The sequence below is a fragment of the Triticum aestivum genome, chromosome 5B (assembly GCF_018294505.1).
Source record: "Triticum aestivum cultivar Chinese Spring chromosome 5B, IWGSC CS RefSeq v2.1, whole genome shotgun sequence".
Lineage (NCBI taxonomy): Eukaryota > Viridiplantae > Streptophyta > Magnoliopsida > Poales > Poaceae > Triticum > Triticum aestivum.
Window position 1 is genome coordinate 707,522,414 of NC_057807.1, and position 12,102 is coordinate 707,534,515.

Genomic DNA, 12,102 nt, shown 5'->3' on the forward strand with positions numbered 1-12,102 from the left:
CGTCCCTGACACGCACCTGCGACAGCGAGCGAGATCGGGAGAGAAGAAGGCAGCGGCTTGGAGCTGGACCGGCAGGAAAGGCGGAGATGCGGTCGCGGCGGCCGGCGGGTGCTCGGGTGGGGATGGATAATTCCCAACCCAAGCAGGAAGAAGCAGTTAGGTAGCTCCTACACGAAGAAGAATATAATTGGTTTCGTTTCGGGCTTGGCTTATACTATACTCATCTGTTTGGGCTGTCCGGACAGAAGAACTTCACCAAACCGAAGCCCTTACACCTAACTCATTTGTTTGGGCTGTCCTGTATACATTATTGCAACAATTTTATTTCTTTTGACATTGATGCCTTCTAGTTTTTTCTCCCTCTATAAATTTTGGATCTAAGAGCATCTCCAACCAGACCCCCACTCTGTCTATATCTCCATTTTCAGGAGGGACAACTCGTCCAAGACCGCGCCCGGGCAGAAGAACTTCACCCAACCGAAGCGCTTAAACCTAACTCATTTGTTTGGGTTGTCCATTACCACCAATTTTCAACTCAAATATGGGGCGGATTTAAGGCCGCTCGAATGGCGCCGGCCTGACTACACAAAATCCCTCCCTATCCCCATCCCAGATGAAACCCTAGCCGTTTTGGACAGTCCACTCCACCCTCCCCCCTCCCCCAGATGAGACCATGGACATTTGAACAGTCTGCACTGCCCATCTCCTCTTCGACCATCTCCGACATGGCGACCAACGGCTTTGAGTCCACCCTATCTGGATCCAATGAAAATGTCGATTGGGAGCTCGCCGCCTGCTCAGGTGAGGAGGAGATAGCCCTCCGGCTCGCGCTTCGCTGGTCCCTGGTCGAGAGCCAAGCTCAGCCGTTGGAGCCATCATGGATCCAACAATAGGGCGCCTTCATTGCCACTCCACCTCAGATCCAGTAGCGGCACCGTGTCCGAAGGAATCTTGCAATGAGTGTTTCCTTCATCGCCGTAATAGGCGCACATAGTCTTGAGCAGCTCTGTGGCGTCCGAGCCACACGACATTGGGTGCTTGTCCCCGCACCATCGGTCTTGAAATCCGAGTATAAAATGACAACAATCACGGTAGCAGATTGCGATCAATGCGGCAACTTCGGCGGATACTACGAGGTCGAGGCACGACGTGCCCCCATGAGACGGAGAAGGCGCGCCGCAGCTCCTACTCGTCCGCCGCATCTACTATGGTGTCAGCGTAGTCCGGATCCAATGAGGGTTCGGTTGTCATCGTCGTGAACCAACGGTCCCTAGCCTCCAAGGAGTTGGATGCGTGCCATCATTGGATCAAGGCCAAGATCCTCTTCAAGGGCATTGAGCTGTCGTGTTGCGCCCGGATAAGAAAGCCACGGATGAATCTCGTGCCTGGATCGTTGTGAAGAAGAAAGTCCGGCAGTTCGTGCCCTCGCGAAGGAGCAATCCCTGGGCGTCCATGCCCACACCGGCCTGCCCTGACACTGCACGAGATTTGCCTTGACCCCAACACCACCTTCAACATATACTTCTGCGACAAAGATGACAATGGAAAGGGCAACCGTGGGTGATCTTCCCCTATCGATACTCCTAGTTTATTTGTGCTATCAAACAATCTAGTCTTAGTTAATGTCATCCGTTGTGGAACTTTTGTTGTTCTATGTCCTCTGATGTTTGAACTATGTTCTATGTATCTATGTATGCTATCTACATATGTGTTGATCGATGTTGCATTGCCTTTGTATGGATTTGAGAGTTTGCAAATGGGGGGCATGATTTCCGAGGTGGACAAATGTTGGTCGGCGTGCTCCTATATAAATATTAATGAGGGTTGTTTTAGATACAACACTAAGATACAGTGCATTGCATTACGATTGCTATATATAAACATCTTCCATTAGATATAGCTTACGATATAGTGCACTCGACTAGCCTGAGTGGGGAGGAAATAAACAGACTTCGCCCTGAGTGTTGGACGTAGTATTGCTTTTGTTGAGATTTGTTGAGAGTATCCCCCCCCCCTCACCACCGTCGGCCATGGCGGCCGGCGCTCGGAGGGATGGAGATCTAGATTCTAGGTATAGTTGTGTGTGTGTGTGCGCGCGCGCTTCCTCTCAGCGAGTAAAGCACATCTTGGATCTGTATCTCATCTGATGGTGTCATCCCATCCTCTCCATTGGGGTCACATTGATGGCAAAAGAGGAGGGTGAGATGGTTGCACGCGACAAATCTGTGGACGGTGTCCATGTGCTAGCCACATGGTGAAGGCTCGTCGACTTCATCCCAGCTTCCCAGACAGGTGGTGCTTTGCACACCGTTCCTTATCTTCTTCTTCGATATATTCTTGGCTCGATGGAAGACAGGACAAAGATTTGGAAGGTGGAGATATACAGGCTGCATCGTGCTGCTATTTACAGGAGTCCTCTCTGTTGGTTCACTCCTCTTAAGGCCACCTTGATGGTCGACAAAGATGGGGGAAAGCATAGAATTGGAGGTTGGTGGTTGTGTTCGAGCTCATCAGCAATGGATCTTGTAGCGAAGCTATGGCGCATGCGCCAACACTGGATGGCCGATCTTCTTCGCCAAAGGGAGCCCCCCCCCCCCACCCCCCCACCCCACACACACCCAATCACTCATTTGCTAACAGCCTCGATGCCATATAGGAGGTAGTTTCATCCTTTATCCGGAGACCACGATGTGAAGGTGTTGCTGCTATGGAGGTCTCGTCGTCCCAAGTGGTTCGCCCCAGTGACGGTGAGATTAAATCTCTGTGGAAGTTTTATCGGACCCGATTGTGTTTTTTTCTGTTTAGGGTCCTCTTTGCAAAAGTTAGGGACTAGTTTGTAATTTACTTTTTTCATTGGGTTCTAGTGTAATATGTATTGTGGAGTTTATCTAATGAAAGTCTGGGTCCTTCGAGACCCTGCCCTCGTTCAAGAATAAAGTGTCTGAGTTGATACTTGTCGTCGAATATCGTATGGGATATCTCATACATGTAGAGACTACATACAAGAAATCGATATTAGATCAAACGGTTAGCACCATAAACTTTGAATTATAATAACTTTTTCTTTTGAGAATGTGACGCCGATAACTATAATTCTCGACAAACTTCATAAGGAGACTATTTGCCCGCAAATAATGCAGCAATGCAGCTCTAGTAGGTTCTCTTTGTGGCCTATAGGTCAACTCATTTTGGATCTTATGCCTAGTGATGTGACTCCTAGAGCAAATTATGCAGTTGGATTTATTTGATCATCGCCTTCAATTATTGGCATTAAAAAGTCACTACGGGATGTGACGGAATCTTTGCAAGTTAAAAAATATATAAATATATATGTATATAATCCCACAACTGTATTATATTCGGTTCTGCTTATCTACTTTGTCTCCAACCCTCAAGACAACTATTCTGGTTAAGACGTCACCACTACACAAGTATAGTTTTGTTAAACTAGCAGAGTTTCCAAGCATCTTCGTAAACGCATCGTATCATTGGCAAACTCAAGTGTCATTAGAAATGTATTGTGTGTCCAACCTTCGAGGTAAAGCCAAGACGTCAGAAGTGTTTTTTTTTTGGTAAAACTAGCAGGATTTTCAACGCAACTTCACAACACATCGGTTCACTGCCAACTCACGTGTGAAGTGTCACTATAAATCTATTTTTGTCTTCTCTCGAAAAAAATTATACTTTGTCTCTAAGCCTCAATATGAAGTACTCAGCATTGATAAGATACTACTCCGGCACTCCAATCATTTTTGTCAAGCTAACAACATTTTCGACGCAACTTCGCAGCACATCCAATCATTACCAACTCAAGTGTATTTCTCCAAGTAAAGCAATACCAACAATGGCAACTTAACCTTTTCCAAGCAGGGACAGAATAGAACGATCATAACAAAAGCAAACAAACGTGGGTTATGCACCCTCCACTTTGTAGTTATGGCGAAGCTACGTTTGAAGGTGTCTAATATACTCTCTTCGTCTCAAAATAAGTGTTATGGTTTTAGTTTAAATTTGATCCCACTGAGAATATACTTTGCCCCTAGGCCTCAAACTAAACTACTCTCGCCGACGAGTCAATACGCTGCAGAGTATTTTTGTGTGGAAGCAGCAAGATTTTCCACGAAACTTCACAACACATAGAATATTTAGCATCTCAAGTGTCAATAAAAAAACTTCTTCGTCTCTAAGCCTCAAGGTAAACTATTCGCCGAGAAGCCACTACATCACAAGGGATATCTTATCATAAAACTAGCTGACTTTTCCACGCAACTTGGCAGCACATTGAATGGTTAGTAAATCAAGTGTCATTGTAAAATATTCGTGTCGAATATCCATTTCGTCACAAGGGATATGTTTTTGTTAAACCAGCGGAGTTTTCCACGCATCCAGTTACCAACTCAAGTTTCAATAAAAATATAATTTTCTATGCATAAATTATTCGGTCAATATCTTTATTTTGTATGATGTATGATTGTACTTCACAACACATCATATTCGTACGCAACTCAAGTTTCATTTGTCGACATAGAAACTAGTAGTCGTTATAGTATTTATACGTGACAAGACATACTGACGAGATATCCATATACCAGAAGATGGTGTTCCGCAATGCCATACCCCAGGTCGTGCTAGATAAGGAATAAAGATCAGATGTGCAATATCGTTGCTAAGAAACCCAGACTTCAAAGGAATAAGGTGTTTTCCTTCGTTCGACTTTGAGTCTGACTCGGTTTCGACTCAAATTTGAGGTCACGGAAAAGGACTAGGAAACCTAGTAGCATGAAAATCAAGCTCTACAATTTCTTCGACGTGATCAATCATACCAGAAGTCACAACTCCATTCAGCAACTCTAGCCCACTAGGGTTTTTAGCTTCTTTAGCCACAAACACCCTTTGTGATAGTTTTGAGATAATAAAAATATCACCCTTAGGAGCTAGCGGTATTTTGGTGTGTTCTTCGGTGTTCCAAGATGAGGGGATCGATAGTCATCCTCTTGGGGTTGTGGCTCTAGCTGCAATGCAATCAGCGGTCTAAGAGATCACCATCTCTTGTGCTGAGCGTCTAAGCTGACTCATGTTGCTATTTAAGACATGTGATATTTTTTTGGGAGCGCATTTAGGTGTGTGTGGGGGTGGGGTGGGATGGGGGTGGAATAAATTTTTTTTAAGCTAAACGCCATTTGGCTCTTTATTCACTTGGCGCTAGCATGTCTGACTGTAAAGAATCAGCCAACCACCCAGGGATTGTCTCATACAAAATCTGAGAAGAAGAAAGTTCTAAAGATAGTCTAGCTACCCGGTGAGCCACCTTATTACAAAGCCGGTTGGCAAACCGTAGCTTAAATCCCTGGAAAAAGGAGCTCAGTACTTCAATCTCTTTCAAGAGATGATAACATGACGATTTCTGTGGTGACTCCCACAGCCGTATAATCTCCTGGCAATCTGTTTGGACTTCAACTTGATTGAGCCCCATATCATATGCCATGGACAGTCCATCTCTGCATGCAAGAAGTTCAAGTGTCAATGGATCAATTATCCCCTCATACTTTGAGCCTCCTGCTCTAAGAAAGAAGCCATGATGATCACGTGCAACAAAACCCGTTCCTCCTCGCATCCGTGCCGAGTGTGTAGCACCATCCGTATTGATCTTGACCCAACCCTCATCTGGTGGCAGCCACCGGGGGGGACAGACAGGCTGATTCTTCACACTAACAGGGAACTCCAGCGCTCGCACTATTTCTTCTATGATGATCATCGATTGCGACGGCTGATACACTTGTTCACCATGCGTATATCTATTTCTGGAGTGCGACACCGCCCACATCACCGTAATCATAATAGCAGCCTCTTCTTGCTTAAACAGCTCATGATCGAGCAGGTCCCTCGACCATGTCATCGGGTGTAGCCTTGGGATACGAATATCAAAGAAGCGCTCCGCCGCCTCCCAGAACCATACCGCATGGTCACACTCCATCAGTGAGTGAAACAGAGTTTCATTTTCATGTCCACACATGGGACAGTTTGGCGTTTGCTTAATATGGCGTCGTCGAAGCTCCCCATAATTTGGTAGGAAGCCTTTAAGCACTCGCCACCAGAACACTCGGATCTTAGGAAGCACATTCAGTTTCCACAAAGCACGCCAAACTCCTTCGTCGCCAGAAGATGAACCTGCCATTGCCGACAGCTGAAGCTTAGCTTGCATTGTTTGCCGGTAGGCTGACCGGACTGTGAAAATGCCCGACTTCTCCCAGGCCCATGCCCATATATCTGTACCTCCTGTTCTCAGTCTAGGCATGGCCAAAATCGCATCCGCATCCGGGAAAAAAAAACAGACTTCGGATGTTGTCTACGTCCCATTGGTTTGTCTCCGGATCGATCAAATCAGCCACAAGCTGAATAGAATTTGGCTTGAGCGCCCCCATTGGGGTCATGGACGTCGAGCCCTCTATCCAATGGTCATGCCACACTTCGGTTGTGGATCCATCTCCCACTCTACAAATTAGTCCTTTGCTGAGCATCTCTCTCCCTACAATTATAGCCTTCCATGTTTTAGATCCACTCTTTGGACAACCCGCAGTTAGGAACCCCTCATTTGGGAAATATCTTGCCTTTAGAACACGGGCACAAAAGCTGTTTGGATTGTCAAGAATTCTCCAAGCTTGCTTGGCCAGCATAGCATCATTGAAAGTTTCAAAGTCCCGAAAACCGAGACTTCCTTTTGATTTTGCTACACACATCTTATCCCACACCTGCCAGTGCATTCCCTTCTTATCAAGTGATCCAGCCCACCAATATTTTGACATGTTTGTCGTCAGTTTCTTGCATAGACCTTTTGTGAGTTTGAAGCAACTCATAGAGAAGGCCGGTAAGGCTTGAACCACTGATTTTAAAAGGACTTCTTTAGCAGCGCATGACATCTTCCTCTCACACCACCTGTCGGTGTCAAAACCGGCGGATCTCGGGTAGGGGGTCCCGAACTGTGCGTCTAGGCGGATGGTAACAGGAGACGAGGGACACGATGTTTTTACCCAGGTTCGGGCCCTCTTGATGGAGGTAAAACCCTAGGTCCTGCTTGATTAATATTGAAGATGTGTGTTATAAGAGTAGATCTACCATGAGATCAAGGAGGCTAAACCCTAGAAGCTAGCCTATGGTATGATTGTTGTTCGTCCTATGGACTAAAGCCATCCGGTTTATATAGACACCGGAGAGGGCTAGGGTTACACAGAGTCGGTTACAATGGTAGGAGATCTACATATCCGTATCGCCAAGCTTGCCTTCCACGCCAAGGAAAGTCCCATCCGAACACGGGACGAAGTCTTCAATCTCGTACCTTCATAGTCTTGGAGTCCGGCCGATGATGATAGTTCGGCTATCCGGACACCCCCTAATCCAGGACTCCCTCAGTAGCCCCCGAACCAGGCTTCAGTGACGATGAGTCTGGCGTGCATGTTGTCTTCGGCGTTTGCAAGGCGGGTTCTCCTCCACGTTCCCTGTATTTGCCGAATAGTGTCCGGCTGCTTCATAAATGCTATGCTCCTTGGCTTCTGCGTCCAATAATGGCCCTCTTCCACGTGTCGCATGAATGTAAAAAGCCAGGGTTTCTTTATGTTTTACCCCCTAGCTGTGCGAATAAGCCGCCTATAAGAGAGGCGAAGATCTAGATCCAAATCACAACATCCCCCTTCCGCGAGTACTCATCGAAGCGCATCTAGCGAAAATCCATTCCAACATGGACAGTCGACGCGGCTCCTCTTCTCGCGCTCCTAGTCCTCAGCCAGGAGATTGGAGGAGATGCTCAGTCCCGCATAGCGAATTAGTGACGCTCCAAGCAGAGGGATACGTTCCCCCGGCCTTTATGGTTCCGGTTCGAGCCGGACTGGCCACCTACAAGGGCGGGAAACAGGCGGAGAGCGTCCCCAATCCCTCCAAAGGAGAGCGGGTATGCTTCGTCCCTTACTCAATAAGGGGAATCGGATTTCCTATACATCCGTTTCTCCGGGGGCTCCTGGAGTTCTATGGACTCCAGCTTCATACCTCACACCTGCCTCCATCTTGCACATCGCGGGCTTCGTAGCTCTTTGCGAGCTGTTTTTGGGCATCGAGCCCCATTTTGCGTTGTGGAAGAGACTGTTTTGCCTCGTCCCCGTTCTCACGAGGGGTCGATATATCAAGTGGGCGGAGCCGAAATATGATGCATCGCCGGGACCGGATATCTGTCCGGAACCCCGAAGAAGGCGTCCGAAGACTGGCCTTCGGAGTGGTTTTACATGGAAGACGCCCCGCTGCCGGATCCAGTTCGGATTGGCCTCCCGGAGTTCAGCAACGCTCCTCTGAAGAAGCGCCTGAGTTGGCGCCCATGGAGCCCTCAACGGGAAGACGATTGGAGCGTCCATTATTTGATGGGCCGGATACGGCTACTAGCCCATTCTGGATTAACCATGATCGGAGTCATGGCCACATGCATTATGCGAGGGGTTCAGCCGCTCCAATATAGGGGCCACCCCATGTGGGATTTCAACGGGGAGAATGACGCCACCCGTCACGGCCGCAAGGGGCCAGGCTCGGCCGAAGATCTGGCGAAGATCCTGTCCGGCTTGTACAAGGGGGAGAAGGAGGACTTCCTCCGTACGAATCCATTGAACAGATTCTCCATGAATAACCCTCGGAGCTGGGTAAGCGGATGTTTGTGTATCTGATCCGTGCCTTCAAAGGCAAGTGTCTTATTTCATGATTTTGACGCAGGAACCGCGCCGGGATGTGGAGGACATAAAAAGCCCGACTCCACAACCCGAGGATCCGGAAAGGTCCCGGATTTAGCGGTGGAACTGATTGATGGGGTGTTCCACCAGCTCAGCATAGATAACGCTTTAGTCACCATTACGGCTGACTACCCCGGTTTATCTCCGGCTTCCCAGGTGAGTACGACCGAAGTCACAACACCATTATGTTTCTAATGCTTATATCTGACTACCATATGCCAACGGTGCTTCGTAGGAGGTGCCTTTACAGCGGGAAGCCGAGCCCGCGGTGAATGACCAACCAAGGTCGGTGCGGCCCAGCAGGCGAAAGAGGAGTGCGGCGCGAATCGAAACGTCGCCGCAAAGGTATGGCGCACCGTCGTCCTTTAGGGGGAGGACCCCTGGGAGGTATATTAATGCTCATGATTCTTTCAGGAGAAAGAGCGCTCGCCGGACTGAGTCCGGAGAGGGTGCCAACCATGCCTCCACTAGCCAGGCTCCAACGCCTGGTCCGGAAGGGGAGGCGAGCGCGAGGCGCGAGCCGGATGCTCCTCCAACGGAGGATGCCGACAGGCTGTCCGCCACCAGGTCTGTGCTGGAGAGCGCCATGAATCACCGACGCCGTCGGACAGTTCTTCGTGACGCGTGTTTCTTGTTGGGGAACGTAGTAATTTCAAAAAATTTCCTACGCACACGCAAGATCATGGTGATGGCATAGCAACGAGAGGGGAGAGTGTTGTCCACGTACCCTCGTAGACCGTAAGCGGAAGCGTTAGCACAACGCGGTTGATGTAGTCGTACGTCTTCACGATCCGACCGATCCAAGCACCGAACGTACGGCACCTCCGAGTTCAGCACACGTTCAGCTCGATGACGATCCCCGGGCTCCGATCCAGCAAAGCTTCGGGGATGAGTTCCGTCAGCACGACGGCATGGTGACGATGATGATGTTCTACCGGCGCAGGGCGAAGCCTAAACTCAGCGACGATATGACCGAGGTGGAATATGGTGGAGGGGGACACCGCACACGGCTAAGGAACGATCCGTAGATCAACTTGTGTCATGGGGTGCCCCCCTGCCCCCGTATATAAAGGAGCAAGGGGGGAGGAGGCCGGCCCTAGGAGGGGGCGCGCCAAGTGTGGAGTCCTACTAGGACTCCCTAGTCCTAGTAGGATTCCACCTCCCTTGTTGGAGTAGGAGAAGGGGAAAGAGTGGGAGAGGAAGAAAGAAAGGGGGGCTGCGCCCCTTGTCCAATTCGGACCAGAGGGGGGGCGCAGGCCTCCTTCCTTTCGGCCTCTCTCCTCTATTCCCGTATGGCCCAATAAGGCCCATATACTCCCCGGCGAATTCCCGTAACTCTCCGGTACTCCGAAAAATACCCGTATCACTCGGAACCTTTCCGAACTCCGAATATAGTCGTCCAATATATCGATCTTTACGTCTCGACCATTTCGAGACTCCTCGTCATGTCCCCGATCTCATCCGGGACTCCGAACTCCTTCGGTACATCAAAACTCATAAACTCATAATATAACTGTCATTGAAACCTTAAGCGTGCGGACCCTACGGGTTCAAGAACTATGTAGACATGACCTAGAACTATTCTCGGTCAATAACCAATAGCGGAACCTGGATGCCCATATTGGCTCCTACATATTCTACGAAGATCTTTATCAGTCAAACCGCATAACAAAATACTTTGTTCCCTTTGTCATCGGTATGTTACTTGCCCGAGATTCGATCGTCGGTATCCAATACCTAGTTCAATCTCGTTACCGGCAAGTCTCTTTACTCGTTCCGTAATACATCGTCCCGCAACTAACTCATTAGTTACAATGCTTGCAAGGCTTATAGTGATGTGTATTACCGAGAGGGCCCAGGGATACCTCTCCGACAATCGGAGTGACAAAACCTAATCTCGAAATACGCCGACCCAACATGTACCTTTGGAGACACCTGTAGTACTCCTTTATAATCACCCAGTTACGTTGTGACGTTTGGTAGCACCCAAAGTGTTCCTCCGGTAAACAGGAGTTGCATAATCTCATAGTTACAGGAACATGTATAAGTCATGAAGAAAGCAATAGCAATATACTAAACGATCAAGTGCTAAACTAACGGAATGGGTCAAGTCAATCACATCATTCTCCTAATGATGTGATCCCGTTAATCAAATGACAACTCTTTTGTCCATGGCTAGGAAACATAACCATCTTTGATAAACGAGCTAGTCAAGTAGAGGCATACTAGTGACACTATGTTTGTCTATGTATTCACACATGTATTATGTTTCCGGTTAATACAATTCTAGCATGAATAATAAACATTTATCATGATATAAGGAAATAAATAATAACTTTATTATTGCCTCTAGGGCATATTTCCTTCATTTCTCCCCGGAGGCGTTGAATGCCTTTAATGCGGGAGACGCGCACCTCCGTGCTGCTCAAGATGGTTTAACCAGAGCCACGGAGCAGTATGTAAAAGACATAAGGGTGAGGAAGTTTTAATAGTTATATATGCCAGTAGCCCCCGAGACTTAAAATAGTTAAACTAACTGATTTAAGAATCATTTGTTATGCAGGATCTTACAGAGAAGAATACCCACCTGTCCCAGGAGCTTCAAGAATGCAAGGCCCAACTTGAGGCCGCACTGGCCGCTGCGGGGGGAGCCACAGAGACCCCCTCTGGTATTTCATATTTCAAAAAGAAGAGTAGTTTATGAAGTGCGGCGTGTGTGTATAGTCTGACAATAAAATTGCAGAGGGTTCCGGACTAGATCCTGACAAGCAACATCTGCGGCGCCAGCTGAAGGCCGGCGAGAAGGTGCTTATGAGGGTGCAGCAGGAGAGGAATAAACTCCAAGATGCCAACACCCAGCTGGGCGAAGAGCTAAAAGATGTTCGGGTCCAGCTGTCTAACTCCGTAAAGGAGAATCGGCGGCTTCGTCGCGGCATTTATAGTAAGTGCTTGAGCAAACTCTTTTGAAAAGAAGTGTTCGGCGAGGAAGTCGGTTGACAGAGATCTGTCTGTAGGTCTGCTCACGGGTCATCCGGCGGAGGAGATGCCTGGTTCCACGGGAGACCCTGTTCCCGAGCTGCTGCAACTGCACGAACGTGTTCGGCAGGCGATGAGCGGCGTCGTTCAGGCTTTATGGCCTTCCGTCTCCCTACCCGAAGGTCTTGGAGGGCTTGCTGAGAAGCTTCAGGGAGTGCGGCAGCGTCTCCGTCTGTGGAAGATATCGGCCTGCCGTCAAGGCGCCAGGGAGGCCTGGGCCATGGTGAAGACGCGGTACCCGAAGACTGATCCAAACTACATGGCCGAGGTCGGACCTGTGGGGACCGATGGGAAGGAGATCCCT

General features: G+C 48.6%; 1 protein-coding gene across 1 annotated transcript in view; it reads right to left on the minus strand.

The window, feature by feature from the left end:
• LOC123114440 (putative disease resistance protein RGA4) overlaps positions 1-157 on the minus strand; it is a 6,634-nt gene extending 6,477 nt beyond the window's left edge. Inside the window, exon 1 of the mRNA XM_044535922.1 lies at positions 17-157. The gene's annotated coding sequence lies outside the window, so the exon portion shown is untranslated. The remainder of the gene's footprint in view (positions 1-16) is intronic.
• Between the last annotated feature and the right edge of the window lie 11,945 nt (positions 158-12,102).